The sequence below is a fragment of the Gymnoscopelus microlampas genome (genome assembly GCF_963454915.1).
Source record: "Gymnoscopelus microlampas genome assembly, chromosome: 14".
NCBI classification, from domain to species: Eukaryota; Metazoa; Chordata; class Actinopteri; order Myctophiformes; family Myctophidae; genus Gymnoscopelus; species Gymnoscopelus microlampas.
Genome location: NC_139951.1, coordinates 8,829,399 through 8,849,786, shown reverse-complemented (window position 1 = coordinate 8,849,786; position 20,388 = coordinate 8,829,399). Strand labels below are relative to the sequence as shown.

At 40.0% G+C, this 20,388-nt stretch overlaps 1 long non-coding RNA gene and 1 pseudogene across 3 annotated transcripts; both read right to left on the bottom strand.

Moving 5' to 3' along the window:
- Positions 1-8,884: 8,884 nt before the first annotated feature.
- On the bottom strand, positions 8,885-13,491 carry LOC311060413. 2 transcript variants are annotated; one of them, XR_014602254.1, is made up of 5 exons: positions 13,408-13,491; positions 12,191-12,249; positions 9,550-9,755; positions 9,082-9,193; positions 8,885-8,939 (listed from the first exon to the last, which is right to left on the bottom strand). It is a non-coding gene; the product is annotated as an uncharacterized lncRNA (long non-coding RNA). The 2 variants fall into 2 exon arrangements; XR_014602255.1 differs by lacking the exons at positions 12,191-12,249; positions 13,408-13,491 and having other exon boundaries at positions 9,550-11,345.
- Positions 13,492-14,621: 1,130 nt separating this feature from the next.
- On the bottom strand, positions 14,622-15,891 carry LOC311060019 (growth/differentiation factor 2-like; annotated as a pseudogene). The gene is made up of 2 exons: positions 15,809-15,891; positions 14,622-15,239 (listed from the first exon to the last, which is right to left on the bottom strand). The product of its transcript is annotated as a growth/differentiation factor 2-like (transcript).
- Between the last annotated feature and the right edge of the window lie 4,497 nt (positions 15,892-20,388).

Sequence of the window (20,388 nt, the reverse complement as noted above, 5' to 3'; positions counted from 1 at the left end):
CTAGAAGCTAAGTTAGCTACATTGTTGATGTGTTCAACCAAAAATACATTTAGCAATATTCAAGTATACTACAGTATGATGCAATTTAAAAGTTATATTATAAGTGATTCTGCCACCCATCAGTATGTAACTCAGACAGCAGCTCACTGGGTTGTGCCTCACAGGCCTCAAGGCCTCGATGTCTGCCTTGTTGTTCTAACCTCATGTCACCAGGCTTTCTGCAGTGTTGTGGAAAGACTAGTTTCTATTTACTGTTCAGAGCTCTGATCCGGTCTAGAGCCCGCCTACTGTATCCGGTAATTTGCGCGCGCACACACACACACACACACACACACACACACACACACACACACACACACACACACACACACACACACACACACACACACACACACACACACACACACACACACACACACACACTACATGCATCACTGTTTCCGTATCCGTTCTACAGACCCAGAGTGGATCAGCTCCCTGCAGAGCAAACTGTTCCCAGTCTATATTATTCAGTATCACACACACCCATCCCAGTGAAACACCTGATATATATTATTTGTCTTCACAAACTGCTTCCAATAGACTACATTTGTATTTGATGAAGACATTTTAAAAGAGTTTATCAGCATCATGGTATACAGTCATATCAAGTCACCTACAGTTCTATTGTACATTATAACACCAACAAATGTGTGTTTGATTTTCTGGTTTTCTTACCTGTCAATGAGTTCTGTCTGTCCACGGTTCTGGTCTGTAGATTGAGATCTAGTCTAGTTGTTGAATGTCTTGTAGTTGAACTGTAGTCACACTGCGTCAGATACAACTTTCATTTCCCTGTTTGGAATAAGTCACGGGTTGGGCAGAGAGAGAGAGAGAGAGAGAGAGAGAGAGAGAGAGAGAGAGAGAGAGAGAGAGAGAGAGAGAGAGAGAGAGAGAGAGAGAGAGAGAGAGAGAGCTGTGTGTGCGGCTGTACAGGTATGTGTACAGGAGTAGATGCAAGTTGATTCTTGATAATACAAAGGGGAGAGGAGACAGAGAGAGGTTGTCAAACTGGTTTCCTACCCACATAAGATTAAACAACTGATCATTTCTACAACTGACACAACATCGTGTTTACATGAAAACCAAGCTAAATATATTTTGATTAACACATTTTTAGAACACTGTTTTACATTGTATTGTCTTACAAAGCTACCTATTTAGCAAAATACTCACGGTTACTCTTCATATGCTCTAAATTGTTCTTCACGTATAACTGTGTCACCTGATCATAACGTCACCCTGCTAAACTAATGGCCTAAGTAATTTTCTTAAGTTTTCAGAAAAGAAAAAAAATGTATCTAAAATAAAACTATATGATATTTCTTAATCATTTCACCCAAAACGTTTATAACAAATTATGACTATTAACATAAAAATAACACTGTCTGTCAGTTATGTAACATAAGAGATTTAAATAGGTTTAAATAGGATTACACCTGACTTTTCTCCAGACTTTAGCAATTTTTTTGGCCTAAGTCACACTGGGGAGTTAGGCCATTATATTAGAAGGGGAGGGAACAACATGATCCTTTACAATTAGGAGATTTTACCAGAGGTGGCCAGAGTCATGAGCAGCTGACTCAGGCAAAAATATAATTTTCCTCAAAAAATGACTTAGGCCATTAGTTCAGCAAGGTGACGATAATTATATATCTCCAGAGCTTGTCTGGACACTGCTTTCATCATGTGTGTCCCTGTCTCTGTGTCGTCTGCATTGTGGCCATGTTGTTTTCATCAGTGGTGGAAGAAGTACTCAATCACAGTACTCTACTCCTGGTCAAATATTACTCAACTACATGGAAAAAGTTGCTCTGCCAAATTTGCACTTTGTAATTTTGTGCTTTGTACAAAAATGTGTCCTAAAAATACTTAAAGGCATTGTAGGGAACATTAAGCCTAAATTTAAAAAATATGTATATATATTTTTTTTGCATTGTCTCCCCTCTATCAGCCACTATATAATGATGCTGGGGTGTTTTCCTTCATTGAAACACAGTCCTCTGTCTGAAATCCGTATTTTCCCTTCTGTTTATGTTCATGTTGTTTATGTCCGGGTCGTAAATTAACGCACGCATGTGCGTGTCCGTGCGTGTCCGTGCGCGTCCGTGCCCGTATCAACTTTTTACTTTCGGTTTTAAAACGCTCTCAAACTTCTTTTTTGAGGCACATAATTTACTTTTAAAAAATCGTTTGGATAGAATTTAGTTGTTTAGCTTCATATATGTGGTCAATTTATCATGAAAGAGCCTATTTAAAAATATAAATTCAGAGAACCGTAGGGTCGGGCATTTCCGCGAATTGTATCCACATAAGGCAACCTATTTTGGGCATGACTCATTTAAAAAGTCCACCCTGCGTCACCCCCTGGTGGTCGGGGAAAAGAACTGCTGGAGGGGCGGTGTTTGACAACAGTTTTTTTCTTTGATTATGTCTGAACTCCCTACAATGCCTTTAAGTATTCAAAAGTACAAATCACAAAGTGAGTTGTCTTTTTCCCCCAGACATTTTCCCAAAAAATAATAGTGAAAATAGCAGATCTACAAGCTCACAATGTGTTGTGAGCTTGTAGATCTGTCATTTTCACTATTTGAACTTAGGGCTTAAATGGTTTATTCATGTGCTTTTCCACTTCCTACAAATGTAGTGGAGTAAAAAATACAATATTTGACTTTGAAATGTAGTGGAGTGAAAGTCATCAATACATATACTCAAGTACAGATACAATTTTTTCTTTTTTTACTTAAGTGCAGTATTCAAGTAAATGTACTTTGTTACTGTCCACTCTAATGGGGCCCATGACTGCTGGGGGTCCAGGCCTTGCCTAATGGGTAAGTCCACCTCTGGTCCACTATTTATGGTACGGTGGCTAAGCGTTATATTGTGCACTTTACCATAAAAACATTTTTCCATTTTCAGTCCTGACTATTACACAGAAGTCTGTGACTGGCATGGTTGGCCATTTAGGTGGTCAGTAATTCTGTCAGGGAGGCCATGGGCACTCTGGCCACAACTTGGGGGTACTACATCCGCACACGTCATTGGCTGATTCTGTAATTAATGAAAATGTGTATAATATGTATATATGTATGTATGCATGTAATTATGCTCGCTAAAATGTTATGTTTTTACTCTTATTTAGTTCCCTGGATACCAGATACATGCAGCTAAGTACTGTAACTGCCAGCATGGAGTAAATAGTACCACTGTATTCTCTATCCTTGAAAATAGACACTGAATCATGACCTAGGTGGTCTAGAATCTGAGTTACTGGTAAAATAAGAGCTATACTGAATGAAAGAAAATCTAAATGAATGAAAGAATAACATACATGTACTGTAGACATTATTCATAATCATTTTTTTTACTGTACTTCAAAGAAAACATACATTAAGATAAATAACAATCATAGAGAAGTTACATACACAAGTGGTGTGCATAATTTGAGAATTCTGTGTGAAACAGTAAAAAAACACCAAACAAAACGTTTCTTCCTACAAATAACCCAGGAGTTCACAACACACGCACACGCGCACACACACACGCACACGCACGCACACAGACCAAAAAGCTTCATATATGTACATCATTTTTCATAGTATAACTGCTCCTAAACTGTATTTTTCTGAGGCAGAGTAGACCACGCTCCAACTGATGTTCACGAGGGCTTTTTATCGTAACCCCAATGTAGACAACGTGAAAAACTGTAAATGAAATGACATAAAACAAATTAATTTTTTTAACCACAATGAATTATACACATGAATTATGTCCTTGTTGACAGCCATGCTGTATTCTTTTTAAATGTCCATGAAATGTCCACATAACAAATGAAATGTCCATCTTTAGTTGCATAAACACACACAACAAAACAAAACAACAATAACAATCATTGTACAGACCAACAAAATAAACAAGTGACATACCGTGTGCGCCTTCTGCCCAGATATGCTCAGGAGTGTTAGTACTTTTTATCATTTTATATATTTTCTTCTTGACACAGACAGAGCTTCTCACAGCTCTGAAACTTTGTTTGTTCTGATTACCAGCACCTAAGCTCACACAGGTGAACCCAATGCTGCCATGATTGCTGTCACGTGATATCTGCTACAGCAGGCCACAATGCTGAGAAAAGGCACTATATCACCATACTCCATGCACATACAATAATACAGTATAGCATATTACCCAAAATAAACAATATTCACTTTTCATATTTTCAGAAAAATAATAAATCAAATACCACAAAATTCAACCACTCTCTGGAACACCTACACATAGTTTCTAGGTTTAGATTACTTAAGATACATACACCTCCTATACAGTAAATATCCTGCTTTAGTAACATGGGATTTTCCAAACATTTCCTCTCAAGGGTGGAGCAGCAATGCAGCAGCTGTAGCAACCGTATAAAAAGTCGAACATTTCACAAATACCACCTGTACATTCTATGAAGAACAACATGAACTGTGTTTGTATGAACTGTGTGGGATTTCATGATGATCCCATCCCAGATAGCAAAAAGTGATTGAATCAACATTGTGTTTTTGTCAGGCTGAAGAGTGGAATCAACATTGATGTCTGACATAGAAAATAACATTGAAAGTGCTCGCTATGATCAACATGGAATGAACATTGAATTTTCAATCAATCCTGACAATGAATCAACCTTGATTCAACTAGGATATGATCAACATTGAAATGATGTAGAATTGCATCAACGTTGATTCAACTATATATATACATTGCATTATACATTGACACAATGTCATTATCAAAGGACCATTTCAACACTTTTTCAACCTTCCTCTGTATGTTTTTTATGCCTCATGAATAATAAAATAATCACTTTTAATCAAAATTGTATTATTTGGTGCATTTCCACCGGGAGCATGCTAAAAGTTGTCAACTCATGACATCACATCACAGGTTTGGAGCAACCCCTGCAGAACTTTAAAACACCAAATAGAGTAAAGTGATTTTTGGCTTAAATGAGACATTAAAAACATACAGAGGAAGGTTGAAAATGCTGAAATGGTCCATTAAGAATTTTACTGCTGTTCTCAACCTTTTTATACAAAGACCTCACATTACAGGAAAAACATTTGGGGACCCCAAACTTGATTATAATTATGCCATTCTAGGTGAATATTCGAAAATATGTTTAACAACTGCTTTACACCATGCTCTATGAACAAAGAAAGAGACAATTTATTCATTTAGTTATTTATTAAAGACTTTACAAAAATCTTTGCACATTTTAGCACACACCTCTGTGTCTCATTAGTTGTTGCTACATAGTTACATCATTTCTTTTTAAATCTTTTGAGTAAGAATTTGAACGTTTCATTAAACATTTTTTAGAACCGACCTCGGACCTAATGGGTTAGGGTTTCTGGTGGAGGAAGTGCCTTAAACAGAATTATCTGGTCATTTATTTGCCTTGAAAGTCAGCCTGGAGGTCTCCAGCACCGGAGAGGTGATCACTCACACCGGACAAGTGTTCGATGAGAAGGATCCCAGGAGAGCCAGATTTGTGAACAGAAATTATCAACAACATGGCAGCACACATAAGCCTGGCAAACACAAACAGGGTTGTCATACTCAAATAAAGTAATCATTCAGAACTATACGGACCCCAGTTCAACATGAACAAAACAGGTTTCCAATGATCCAACTCCCATGAAACCCACTGTCCTCCAACTCCAAACCATTTGTCCTTTTAACTCTTTGGCTTTTCTTTTCTTGGTACCCCGCCATTCCTCTCTGGTGCATAACGCAGCCACTTCTGCAGTGCATCTCTGTACAGCAATTCAGTCAACTTGCGGTCAAATTGACGAGCAGCCGCTGGGAAAAAAAGAAAAAAAAGAATACTTGTTATAAAGACATAAGAAAGCTGCAGTGGGCACGTTCCATTCCAAAGTGACATACATGTCCAGTGTCCTTTTTAGTGTGCCAGATTGCCAGGTGGCCTTAGGAGTACTTCACCCATTTTCAACCCCATAGTCATATAATTGATTCACACTAATGCTCGTAAAAAATGCCACCATTGTCTACTCTGTCTCAGTCAGAGGGCAGTGGACAGCTCAGAAATCTGCCAGTGACATCATGTTCAATGTCCATTAGCTTGAAATGATGCCACTGGTAGGCAGGTTTCTGAACTGTCCACAGGCAAAGACCACCTCTGAGACACAGAGTGAGTGAGACAGAAACGGTGCCATCTTATTGTGAGCATTACAGAGGACCACTTAAATGACGTTAAGGTTGGAAATGGGTGAAGTATTTCTTTAAGAGTGGATGCATGTTCCATCAGGCTCATTCCATGGTGAGAAAAATGCATCCATTCTTATTTACTTGAGATTACTTCATTAAATATCCATCATCAAAATTACCAAATACACTGTAGTACACTGTAGTAAACCTAGTATTTTGGGGTGCAAATTGACTCACCAAACATGCAGTCCTGCATCAGCGTGTCCTTGAAGGCCCTCTTCTGTCCCTTTCCTGCCCAGTTAAAGATGCTGGCTAGACTGTTCGTCATCGTAGTGGATAGCATTCGCCGGATCATATTTTCTGGATTGGTCCCTCCGACTAAGGCCAGGCGAGTTGTCTTAACAGATTAGAGAGAAAATGGTTAGTGTGCTAAAGTGTACAGTGTGTCCACTCCTACAATTCCAGACATTTTAAACAGTTTTCAAACAATACAATACATTTAAGAAAGTACAAAAATGTTCACCATCTTTCGACGGACTGTTTCCTCCTTCAGTGCAGCTTCAGCCTCATCAAACTGCTCCTCATTGGTGAGTGGCAGCACGATGGGGAAGTTATCTTCTCTCTGCGATTCAGGTCCAGCTCCGTGATTATTAAAGGTGGATTTAGCCATTTCAGTCTTAATAAACTGAATGTCCCGTGACATTTGCTTCACCTCCATGAGTAGCTCTGTAAGCATCCTGGTGTTTTTGTTGGCAGCAATGTCTTGAAGAAAAACAATTGGTTTTACATTAAATTTCAAGGATAGATTCACCATTTTCAATAATTTAGAATGACACTAAGCAACTCTGTGATAGCGTGAAGTCTTTGCACCCCTAACTTATAGTAACCATTAAGCGCTTAAATATTAAGCTTAAACACCATGACAAATTACATGAAAAAAAAACGGTGACAAAGACTGTAAAGTCACAAGGGACATGTTTCTCAATGCATCAGTAAGGTTAAGAAGTTGATCAGAAAATGATACTTGCCTTGTAACATTTGACTGGGCTCTCCTCCATGGAATCTTCCCCGTGGCGTTTCAGGACCTGATCCTGAAGAATCAACAACATGGCATCAGCATTGCACATTAGGTCATTGTGTATGGGGGAGGCGGGGGGTAAAGTGGAATAGAGGCATCTTTACCCAGGCCAGGTGATCTGAAGTCAGCTGATCTGGAGCCACGTGCGTTGTTGGCATCGAAGTCTAACAGAAAGAGAAAAGACACAAAATTGTTTAAATTGAACATGGAACAATTATGGAATTTTGCACAAAAAAAACAACATTTAAGATGAGAAATGCATACCATTCCTTGCTTGCTCTGATGGCACAGTGTGGTAGGGGCTGGAGTTATACATTGGCATTCCTAGGGAAAGACAGACAGAACAAAATAAGGCAAATAAGCACCATCAAAGTAGTTCTCAATGAGCACCATATACAGTAGCAAGTGTACCTACCTCCATATACCTAGTGCACTGGTGGTATTAACAAAACATGATTTGAGAATGTGTTAGTTAACTCACCTTGATAGCCTTGGGGGTGGTGATGATTGCCAGCGAAGTCTAAAAAGAGGACAATCAAAATGTTCAAATATGTCAGTCTTTCCTAAGTTACAGTATGTCATGGCACTATAGCCAAGGCACAGCAACTGTTTAGTGATGGCTAATAAAAGTCACAAATGCATAAAAAGGCTCTAGTTGACACAGGGACAACAGACATACCATTTCTTACTTGTCCAGTGTGGTTCCCTCCTGAAATGGATTAAAATGACCGTAATTAGTCACTGTAAAATAGAAGTTCTCATATAATATCATGCCAAAATTAACAGCTCATTGCAAAATAGTGAGACACTGAATAAGCTACTCATATGCACTCAACTTTACATTTCCACCCATTTAACTAACATTTTCAGTCAGTGTAAGTGTAAGTAAGGCAGGACTAGTAATCCAACCGCCACCTATTGAAACATACTAGAGACACAATAAGTGTGGCTGAGAGAATCACATAGCTATATCTAGCCTGTCTACTCACCATCATTGCAGGGGTCCATTGACTCCAACTGTGCCAAGAAGCTTCCACCAAAGCCTAAAATGAGAGAACACAAAACATGAACGCTATCAAAAGCACATTTACAATCTGTCCACCCTGACTTATTAGTGTGAAGTGGTTCACTTACCATTATTAGGCATGTTATCCTCCGAGCAGCTTCCTCCCGAGGCGGAGCAGCTTCCTCCAGCGGCGGAGCAGCTTCCTCCAGAGACTAAAAGAAGGGAACACAAGACATGAATAGTGGACACTGTAACTTTTGAACACATAAACTGATATGTTTGCATGTATTGACAGAGGAACTAAATGCTTGTAAAGCTCTCATCATGCAATTACATTTTGTTCTGCCATATTAGTAAATAATGACATACCACTGCTTGCATTTAGTGTTGGCACCAAGGGGTACTGGCTTGATTCTGGCAGCACTGTATTAATAAATAAGTGGAATTATACATGGCGATACTTAAAGTAGGTGTAGCAGTTAGTGTCATAACTGACAAGTGTCTGTACCTGGAAAATGCACATCGGGTGGCTTGGCAAATCTTCATTTCACACTGCTGTTTTCTGCCTCCTCATCTGACTCTACTGCGTGCACAGGATTTGCCCTAAAAAAATAACAACATTTAACATTCCCAGGCTCCCAGGATAATTAAATTCATTGAGCAAGCCTTGAGAGAGACACTGTTCAGGAACCCATGGCCCGTTTCTGTTTAACCAAAAACCACATCACAGGGAATTCAACTGTACCTTGCTCTTCTTTTCCGACGTACATCTGCTTCCTCCTCAGATTCCAAATCAGTGGTTAGACATCCAGTATTCACATACTTCTCTTCATGTTGCTTGGCCTTTTCAAATGAGTCTGTAAAAGAACAAGCAGAAAATACAGCATGCTGATGAGGGGAAGGGAACTGGTTGGAATAACGTGTTCCTTCCATGCGCTACGTCCAACCAGGGAAACTCTCCCCTGTCAGGTGACAAGAAGGGCAGTTGGCTCTCATGCACTGAAGGAGGCATGAGCTCGGCCCTGGCCTCCCTAGTTTGGCAGAGGGAGAGTAGCCCCCAGGATTACATAGACAATTGGCACTGGGTGTAAAAAATGGAGTTACAAAATGGTGGGATAAAAATTCAAAATTAGAAAATACAGCATGACATTTTTAAGAAGTATGAGGAACAATTCACATCAGACAACAATAGCGATGCAGTGACTATACTTACCACAAGTAATTAAGAGCCGAATATTCTCATATGTCGTCCATCCTTTACGGGGCACCATGTGTTCTTTAAGGGCCTTTGAATAATTTGTGTTTTTTGGGGGCCATAACAATGTACCTTCCGTTGGATTGAACCAGCTGGCAAGAACTGTTGCAGTTCCGCCATTTGGAAACAGTACAACGCCCCAGAGCACCACCTCACTTTCCATTCTGTGTACAATAAATGAAATAAGAATATTAATAAAAAATAATTATGACAAAAAACATGAATTATAAGATGTCTACTGCAGATGAGCTATTGGAATAGCTATGAGGCCATTTCCCTCCGACTCTGGATACAGAACACATTTACGTTTAATACAGCTAAGTTTACCAACCCCGATATCATCACACAACTCTCTAACCTTGTATGTACCTATGAGGGAGGACTCGCAGGGATAAGTGTAATATAATTCTTGGTGTCTGAACTTTCTGTAGATCACATAGACCTCACCTTCTTCCTGGACTATATTCTGCACTACTGCAATTGTATCTCCCACCTGAATACAATTATCCCCCTGCTTTGTAGACAATGTAAAACGACAACTGGAGACCTTTCTGTACTGTAGAGCAACACTGAAATGTTGAGGAAGTGGACCATCAGTATGAATGTGCTGTAAAACTGGTTCATCTGTTGCTAATGGAACCTCAACATGTGGCATTTCTGACAGCCTTTTGACTACCTGTTGTAGAGGTTGGTGTGGCTTGCGTAAAAGATGCTTTATTTGGCCAAGATAATTCTCAAAAGGGAATCCTGAAACATTATCTAAAGGTCCAAATTGTTTGTATTCATCTGCTAAATGTATAAGCTGGTGAACACTGAACACAATCTCATCCCTACCATACAACTGTCCAAAGTGTCCCACAAAGGAAATCATCAATCTATGTGCAAATTCAACCATTTGGCCAGAAATTCCAGGAGACAAAAAAAAATACATGGCCACTGAAAACAACATAAAGTTGTCATAAAACTCACTGGGAAGGCAATCCTTCAGAACTACAGGACCCCAGTATAACATGAAGGATCGGAGCTCAGTAGCTTTCCAACGATCAAGCTCATTCAAACCTCTTGGCTTGCGATTGAATTCAACAGGGGTGTGGGAATGTAACACCAGCAGTTTGCTTGATATACTGTTAACTGTTTGTGAAGGAAGCCTAATGGCTAGATTGCCCTTTAACCACATATGCAACAGTTTTCTCATCAACCCAAGACAACAGAGGTGCATATAATCTATTGGGAATGAAGAAACCATCTTTACTATGCCTGTTAAAGGACTGAGTTTCTGTTTCAAGTGGTGTTCCTCATCAATCATATCACAATAACTCGAGTCAGTCCTCAGCCTGACATTCGTTTCAGGATATGTCATTTTGTTCCTCCACACACCCTCTTGATCACACTTGTCGCATCCTGAATATCCATTATGTGACTTAATATTCTTAACGTAGGCTCTGGCGGGAGCATCACACACAAATGAGGAAACCTGTACAATCAATTGCTTACCATTATGAACAATGCCATTAGCCAGTACATTTTTAAGGTCGCTAACAAATATCTGCAGATACTCAACAACACACTTTGGCTTGCTCAAACCACAAAATATACCGACAATAAATGGGGACTTAGTGTAATCACAATTCAGGATTGCAAGTATAGGCCAGAATTGAAGTCTTGAACTCCTAAAGAGGGGGAGACCATCTATATTGAACTGTAAAGTAAGAGTTGTGAGGTTTACTGGTAAACTCAAACATTTTAATCGTGAAAGTATTCCTTGCGCCAATCCAAAATGATAGTACTCGCCACCTTGTATTTGAGTGGTTGCAACATGAGATTGCGTTCTAAGCAGAGTCCTTCCATCTTTAGGGAGCTTAGGGTGAAATAGCTTTAAGATGGACAGCAGAGCAGACAAAGCAACAAGACTAATGGAGTATGAAGTTGCCCAATATCTTAGGCTCCTTATAAGCAGATCCTGACTAGGCAGATGCTCCTCATCGCTGTCATAGTGACAATCTGATTCATCTTCATCATTGCCAGCTACACTATCATCTACATCATCATTTTCCATTTGCACATGATCTGATTCAACTTCATTTTGAGCTACTACACTACCATCAGCATTATCATTTTCCATTTGCACATGATCTGACTCAACTACATCATTGCCAGCTACACTGCCATCTATATGACCATTCTCTATGACAACATGTGAAGCTGGTAGTGCATCTAGGTGGGAAAAGTGTGAGATTGTGAAGGCAGGTTCCCTAGTCACACAGGGGTAAATATTGTCCCTTTGTACATGCAGAGTTTCCTCATATTCTTTAAGGATATCCTTCTCTATGTCCCTTACAGTTCTAATGACTCTACGTCTTTTAGCCCAATAAGAAGCCATCTTAACCTTAGGCCAATTCTAAAAACACCTTCTAAAACCTAACCTAAGTTCTCTGAAAATATTCAAATTCTTACAAAAAAACAAAACAAATCTATGTTGCCATATGTAAACCAACAACTAATGAGACACAGAGGTGGCTCCCGTATTGAAAGGTATAACAACGTATAGGTTACAACAGGTCTAAATAGAAAAGAGGTGGTGCTGTTATAATTATGTTACTTGGCCAGGCCTTGTGTACTGCAGTGAACCCTCCTCTCCAGTCTTCTTGTAGCACAACCCTGAAAATAGAGAAAAACAATAAAAAATATATATGCATTAAAAAATATATATATATTTTATTTATATGCCAAATTATTAATTTATCAGGTCCTTCCAGCATATTTTTAAATATATTAACATAAAAAAAAGTATATATATATAAAACTGAGATTAACCACTTCAGCCATATTTTAGACATAGGCCATTTGAAAATAGCAGATCTACAAGCTCACGTGTCACATCGTGACGCGTTGTGAGCTTGTAGATCTGCTATTTTCAAACATTTTACTTTGGGTACTTTAAGTATATTTTGATGCCAATACTTTTGTACTTTTACTCGAGTAACATTTTGAACAAAGGCTTTTTACTTTTAACAGAGTATTTTTTATATTATGGTATTGCTACTTTTACTTAAGTAAAATATCGGATTACTTCTTCCACCACTGTTTCCTCACATTTATCCCCAGAATAAACAGCCTCAGTGTAATAAGAGCTTAACTGTGCCTTGGAACGCCTGTTCATATGCTCTAGATCCCGCCTCCTATATCCGGTACATTTTCTCACACACACGCGTGCAAACACGGATGCAGTTCCGTATCCGGTCTGGACCGGAAGTGCTTCCAGCAAAGTGATATCCGTTTCAGTGTGGCTAGCAAGTTTAGCTAACCATGCACTGCCTTGTTAATTCACCATTATTAAATGAACCAACTACTTCACAGTGGTGCTGGTTACAACAATGTTTATGAAACTATTAAAAACGCTAATACTGTATAATTTTATACACACAGATAAGCAAATGAAAGTACATTTTAATCGCGAAACTAGCTAACAACATGGCGGCCTAACGTTAGCTAGCATGCTAGCTACCACTGTAATAATATGCAACGCCATTTATTAACACAAGCTACAAACTCCGGGCGGCACAAAGTTAACATTTAGTCAAATGATAACAGCCAGGTGATTGTATCTGAACGGGATAATACATTATATACGAACTCACTTACCAGTTAACTATTATCTAGCATGCTAGCTAATAATGCTAATAACAAAAGCTAACAAGCTCCGTTCTGTACTGTAGTTGCCACGGTAATAATTAACAAAGTTTAGCATGATGTAGTCAAACCATGACAGCCATATATGTGAATGGCAATCATATTATTATATTGTCAAGGACTTACCAGTTTATCTCACACTAGGACTTAGGACAGCAGTACTGTAGTGTTTGTCAAGCCAGTGAAGACAGAAATTCGCGCCAAGGTTTTATTTGAAGACCTCAAGTCCCGTGAGATCTAGCTGGTCTCGCGAGTTGCTTGCGACTACCGTCTCGAAGGAGGGGGGGGAGGGGGAGGGGTGCGACGGGCGGGCGGGGGGGGGGGGGGGGGGGGGGGGGGGGGGGGGGTAAATATCAGACGTAGAAACCATGTCATTTCAATGTTGGGCATTTCAACATTGAAAAACAATCATCTATACTAAATTGATTCAATGACAGTTTTTCAAATGTTGAAATGGTATCTGTAATTAAACATTGAATCAATATAGCTTTTTCAACCTTAACCAAAAATAACCAATCTGACCAAAATCCAACATTGAATTAATGACTTTTGCTATCTGGGATGCCATCTCACACTTGTTGTACATGTATTTCCTGTCAGTATCCTGCGTATGAAATGTGCAGCTATACAATAAAAGTTTGACTTGCCTTGACTTGTTAATACACAAAACAAAATTCTACTTACAACTAAAATGTACATCAAGACTAAACATTAGCATGAGGAGAGACAATACTCTAGTCTAGGCCTTCATGAGAGTGTACAAGTGTAACCAAATGGACCCTTATAGGTCCATTTGGTTATATTTGTACACACTAAGAGTGAAATGAACACTCAGGATTTAACTGTGTAAGGTTTCAGCCCTGTTCCACACTTATGATCACCATTGAACCCAGCTACCACCCCTCCCGTAGCCCCATCTGTGACCTCCCCTATCTCTCCCCTGTAGCTCGGAACTTGTGCAGCACTGTCATCCAGGACTGGGAGTGCAAGGCGAAAGGTTATTTTTGACCTACCTACTGTACATTATACAAAGTACGGAAAAGCAATGACATTTTCCTACAGATGTTTGAAATAAAAATGGGGTTGTCAAATGACAACAACAGTTTTTTTGACAGGCTGTACCACATTTCACACAGAAGCATGCTCCTGATCATCAGCTGTGTCTAGGCATCAAGGAGGAGTGCCCCTTCAGTGTTTTTGAAATAATAATAATTCTGCACAGGCTATGAATGAAACATGATTTAAACAGTTGTTTCCCAGCAGGAAATACTTTTACAACCCTGTTGTTGTTAACTCATTAAAACCGGGAAAGCATCCGTGTCATTTTACTACAAGATTTACTACATGACGGTGATAGGGTCCAGTTTGATGGGGACGCAGCACGTCATGTTGGCCTTCCTGGGGTTCAAGATGTTCACCAGAGTCTGGATGAGGGCGTGCTTGGACGGCGTGGACTCGTCCGTCAGCGGGTGGTAGCACAGGCCGCGGCACTCGAAGGCGTCGTACTCGGGCGGCGCCACGATCCAGCTGTCCCAGCCGATGTCCCTGAAGTTGACCTTGAGGTCCTCCGGCAGTACTCCCGCTCCGCCTTCCTCCGCCTCCTCCGTCTCCTCGGGTGCGGCGGGGCCTCCTCCGGGAGCTCGTTGGGGAGCTGTCCTCCCTCCGCCCCACCCCTTTCTTCCCCTCCCCCTTCTCGCCAGTCGCCCCCCGAGTACAAGATGGCCGCCTCCTCGTGGAGGATCATCTCTTTCAGTTCCTTCCTCGTCTCTCTCCTCCTGCTTCCCAGGGCGTCCGAGAAGACTATCAGAGCGGCCGAACTGTTGTCTCCGATGGACGTGCTCACGTCCACGCAGGCTGAACATCCTCCGTCAGCTCCAGAAGCGCCACAGTCCTTACTGTCCACCACCACCTCAAACTGGTTCACCACGAGGCCCGACTTCACCCAGCTCAGAACGGCTCTGGTGGAATCATAAAGTGGCAAAAACAAAAGAGACCATCAGATATCTGTAAATAGAAAATAAAGAATATTCAAAAACAAATACTTCAAACGATCAAATGTAAAATAAATCAAGTATTATTATAATACAATAAATAAAAACAAATGAATAGCCCAACCCAATTCGATACTAAGAAACAGAAATGCATTTTAACCATGGTTTTAACTAAATATAACAAAACAAAACTTCACCTCCTTGGAGACAGTGACAGCTCCTGGGCACCTCAGTAGACAGACAGCAGCAGACTGTCAGATTCTTCTTCTTCTTCTTCTTCTTCTTCTTCTTCTTCTTCTTCTTCTTCTTCTTCTTCTTCTTCTTCTTCTTCTTCTTCTTGTGATTTCCGACAGACTGGATGCCTTTGCTGACTCCCACCGGTCAGGAGTAGAACTAATTTTGTGGGGATGAACTCCAGCACTGTTTTCACCGTCCTTGACTGGTTTTCATTGGGATTCAGGAGGTTTTTGAGTGTTATACTACTTGTTGGCTCACTTGCCACTGCTTCATAGATCCTTTTCCTTTCTTCCGCATACCGGCTGCACTCCATGAGGACATGTCTCACAGTTTGGTCTTTCTTACTACATGTCTTACAGAGTCCATCTGGATGTTTCCCCATTTTTGCCAAGTCCCATGCCAGTCCGCAGTGTCCCAGTCTTGTCATTGTCACTGTTTGCCTTCTTTCTTTCCCCAGGTAACACCGCCCTCTCTTGACACTGCTCTGGATGCCAAAGTTGTGCCTTCCCTTACTTTCCCTTTCCCACCTGCCACCTTTGCCATTATCCTTCTTTTAGTGCCCATACATAAATAAACCCTCACCCTTATTTGTCTTGTTACCAAACCCAATATACTGTTTGTTTTTTTTCACTGAAGACTGTCAGATGTATACTGTAGCAGCTCACCCTTTATATACCCCATGGCCCCTCCCACCAGACAGACCAAATAATCAGGGTGATCTACAATATGTCACTTCTGTTCACTAGAAATAAACCGGCACGAAAAATACATTATATACATTTGATATAATTTAAGTCATAAATATTTGAACTTTCAGTGTCCAGTGTCCCTCTTTGACACATTCAAAACCTTGTCCACAGACAGTTGGTTTGGCCCAACTTGGTCCCAATCAGTGATTGGCTACAGGTGTGTTTACGGGCAAATCTATATAATCACCTGAACCTTGACTCTTTTAAGTTCCAGAGCAGAGCCACAGTGAGAGAGTTCATTGTGATTTGTGTATTATTGTTTTCTTGAATAAATAACTTTAAATGTTTCTGTTTGTGTCTATACACTACCCAGAAAGTGTGTACCCTTGAAAGGCAAGTGCCAAGTACAGCACAAAACATTGACAGTGGCAGTGTGTGGTCACACTGTCACACATTACATAACACATTATTTTAAACAATCTGTATCATAATACAATCTAACACTGCAGAACTTCTGCAGTGGTTGGAGGTGGACTCCCTGCCCTGACATTTAGATCCTGTGGTCAGGTAGGACACCTACTCGTTGACAAGAGGTACTGCATACAACTCAAAGGAAAACTAGCATTCCCAGACATGCTCTCCATTATAGTTCAACAGTCAAAATGTCAGCTCTCTCATGGGGGACCCAGGTTCCAATCCCAGGTAGGATATGTAACCTAGTCACCAGGCTAAAAGACTGAGGTGTGAGCCTGCTGGCTTGACGGGCAGCACTGGAACAGATGTCCTGACTCCTGGCCCTCCCAGCTGTGCACACATCTGTATCTGAAGTGTTAGCAAACACATGCCATGCTTGAAAACAGTGCTATCAAAGCTACTCATCTAGTAAATACACTATTCCCAACTGTAAACACAACAACAAACATAGCAGCAGCCCCATAAACTCATATACAGTAATAGTTAATAATACTATGGTGTTAATGTAGCAGTAAAGCATGTTTAAAGACGTTTTGGGTTGAAGCAAATGTCACCTATTACAAACTACAACTCCTTTATACCAGAAGGGGTAATGTACATTACCCTGATGAAAACACACACCTTTGTGTCTGTTAATTGACCAAATATATGTGTCTATTAATCATTGGTATAGATAGGAAACTTAGAATTAGAACAAAATAATTTCCAGTATTGTACTTTTACATGAAGCAGTGATTTATTTCCTGATAGAAACAGAACACTGTACATTAATATACAGGATGCTGGAACATTAAACGATAAACTTGAGCTTGTACAAATGTAATAATGTTGAAATACATTTATCTCTTCAATGAAAGCTAATTGTAAATGTATAAATTATAACATGTTTAGATCAGAGCCTGACCCAGTGACCCATGTGGGATTTTTTTAGACCAATAGAGATATAAGAAAGGGAAAATTCACCAGCAATATGTCATCCTTCACTGAAATAGCAAACATCAGCCTGATGATATACTGTATCGGTCGGGCTCTAGTTTAGATACATTTTCTTCCGTACTTAGAGCTGATTATTTTACTATATAACATATAGAAATATATACATGATAAAATAAATGTATACATATCTTTTTTTAAAGAAACAAATAGAAAAACAAAGAGAAAACAAAGGTGTTAGTCATCAGCAGATACATCTAGATATCAGAAAGGCCCAAATCAACATGAACCAGACAGACGTCCCTGTCTCTGCTCCACCACCCAGAGATGTTCCAGGATGAAAGGAGTGAAACATCAGTGAAGGCTGATGACCCTGCAGCACCATGGCACTGGAGGAGGTGTGTCAGGCAGCAATGCCCAGCAAGTGGTCCTACTTGTGCTTACATCTAATTTAGTATTATTATATACACCAACCAATGTAGACATAATTATGTTCTTATTAACCCATTACGATCTGAGGCCTCTTCTACAAATGTCTTCTAAATCCTAATAGTTTTCTGACAAAAAATGTCATGTCAAGGAACCCCCAAAATTATATATATTTGGACACGGACCTCCAGCTCAAAATATTTTGTTTCCAGGGACCCCCCTGATTCGACGGAATCAATAAACCGAGAAGAACAACAATGCACATGACATAGTGTAAGCTTGTAGATCTACTATTTTGGCGTGTGACACTGGCATGCATCAAAGTATAAATCAAGCCTAAAGTTTCATCTATGAAACATCTTCATCTCTCACACTCATCACATCAGTGTCTGCCTGGCTGGGAGCTATACTCATGGTGTCATATCCTGAAGAGAGCGCTGTCGGTCCAGGATGTTTCTTCAGCCAATCAGAGACCTTGGCAGGTGACCAGAAGTATAAACTTCCTGTTTCAGACGGTGTTCCACCACTCACTGGAACAGAAGACAACAGACAGCAAGACATTTACAATGATAATAAAAACACACCTGGATGTGAAAACCCTGCAGCCCAGCACAACATCTCTACATGTCTCTGTTGATCCATGATGTCATTTTGACCTTTGACCTTTTACACCCAAAAGTTAATCATCTCTTCAAGACAGGATACTGATCATTCCCTCCAGCTTGTTATTTTATGCAAGGACACATGCATGCACGCACATACCCACACATTATACAATAAAATATTATTTTAGTAAGTAATTAATGTCCACATAAGAGGAAAAAAGCAAGACTCACTACTTGGTTCTTGTGGCTCCATCATCACAAACTTCAACATCCTCTCTATCACCTCCTCCTCTCTCTTCTTCCATTCTTCTGGTGTTAAAGCTTTCTTTCCTGTGCGTCTTTTAAACAGTGTCTTCTGTCGTGTCTCATGTGATGAAGACGAAGGTCCAAAGTGTCCTCTGTAAGAAGACTGAAACACAACAGTATACATGAATACAGGATCCATCAAACTGCATAAAACACTAAACTTAAGCTTGTACAAATATTGTAATAACGCTGACATACTGCACATGTTCAGTTCAGCTCAAAGTTGTAAATGTATTGAATATAACATGTTTAGATTCAGATTCAGATTCAGATGACTTTATTTATCCCCGGGGGGCAATTCAGTTTCTACAGATCTCACCATGACAAGACATACGTAGAACAACAGTAAAAACACGAAACAGAGAACGCTCAGATTGATCGACCTAGTACATTGTACATTGTTCCTTGTGTTAAGAGTAGAGCAGCAGTGCATATAAAAAGACATAGATATATGGAATTCATATATTTAGACATACATATGTTTAGATCAGAGCCTGACAGATTTGTGATTTTTTTTCGACAGTAAGAGAGGGAAAATTCACTGCCAACATTCTTGAAAAACACAAATATCACTCTGATATATCAGCTGGATGGTATATCAATCATCTGTACTTAAATCTGATTGATCTTTTATATAAAACCACTAATGGAAAAATACGATCAAATATATTATAATTTGTAACCAAAGTTCTTATTTATCAACAGATAATTACTGTCAAAAATTTGTTTTTCAAAAAGCGGCCTCCTGGTGGCCGTGTGAAAAAATTGGGGCAGAGGTTCTGAATTGGCATCCAGGGAGTGTGTGTGCACAGTTTTGCTGCGATCAAGCCAACGGTGCCAGAGATTAGTTGTCCACAGACGGACGGACAGACAGACAGACGCACGGACGGACGGACGGACAGACGGACGGACGGACGGACAGACAGGGGGTAAAACATACTCTCTCGCCATGCCTTACGGCCTGGCGGAGACAATAACGATACAAAATGAATCTGTTACAAGGATCATGTATGATAAAAACTTTACGGTAAAGAAATAAGAATAAACATGAGTGTGATTGATGTCAAATGAATCTATCTATGAAACATCTTCCTCTCTCACACTTACATCAGTGTCTGCCAGGCTGGAAACTTCACTCATGGCGTCAACTCCTGAAGAGCGTGTTCCACCACTCACTGGAACAGAAGACAACAGACAGCAAGACATTTACAATTATATACGAAACATGATGTCATTTTGACCTTCACCTCCACACACAAGTTTGTCTTACTGATCATTCCCTAAGTTTCATGAAAATACACCCATCCATTCTTATGTCATTTGTATATATCCACACAAACGCACATACAGACACGCACGCACGCACGCACGCACGCACGCACGCACGCACGCACGCTCGTGGCATATGTATGGTCTGAAATAAAAGGATATGTGACCAACAAG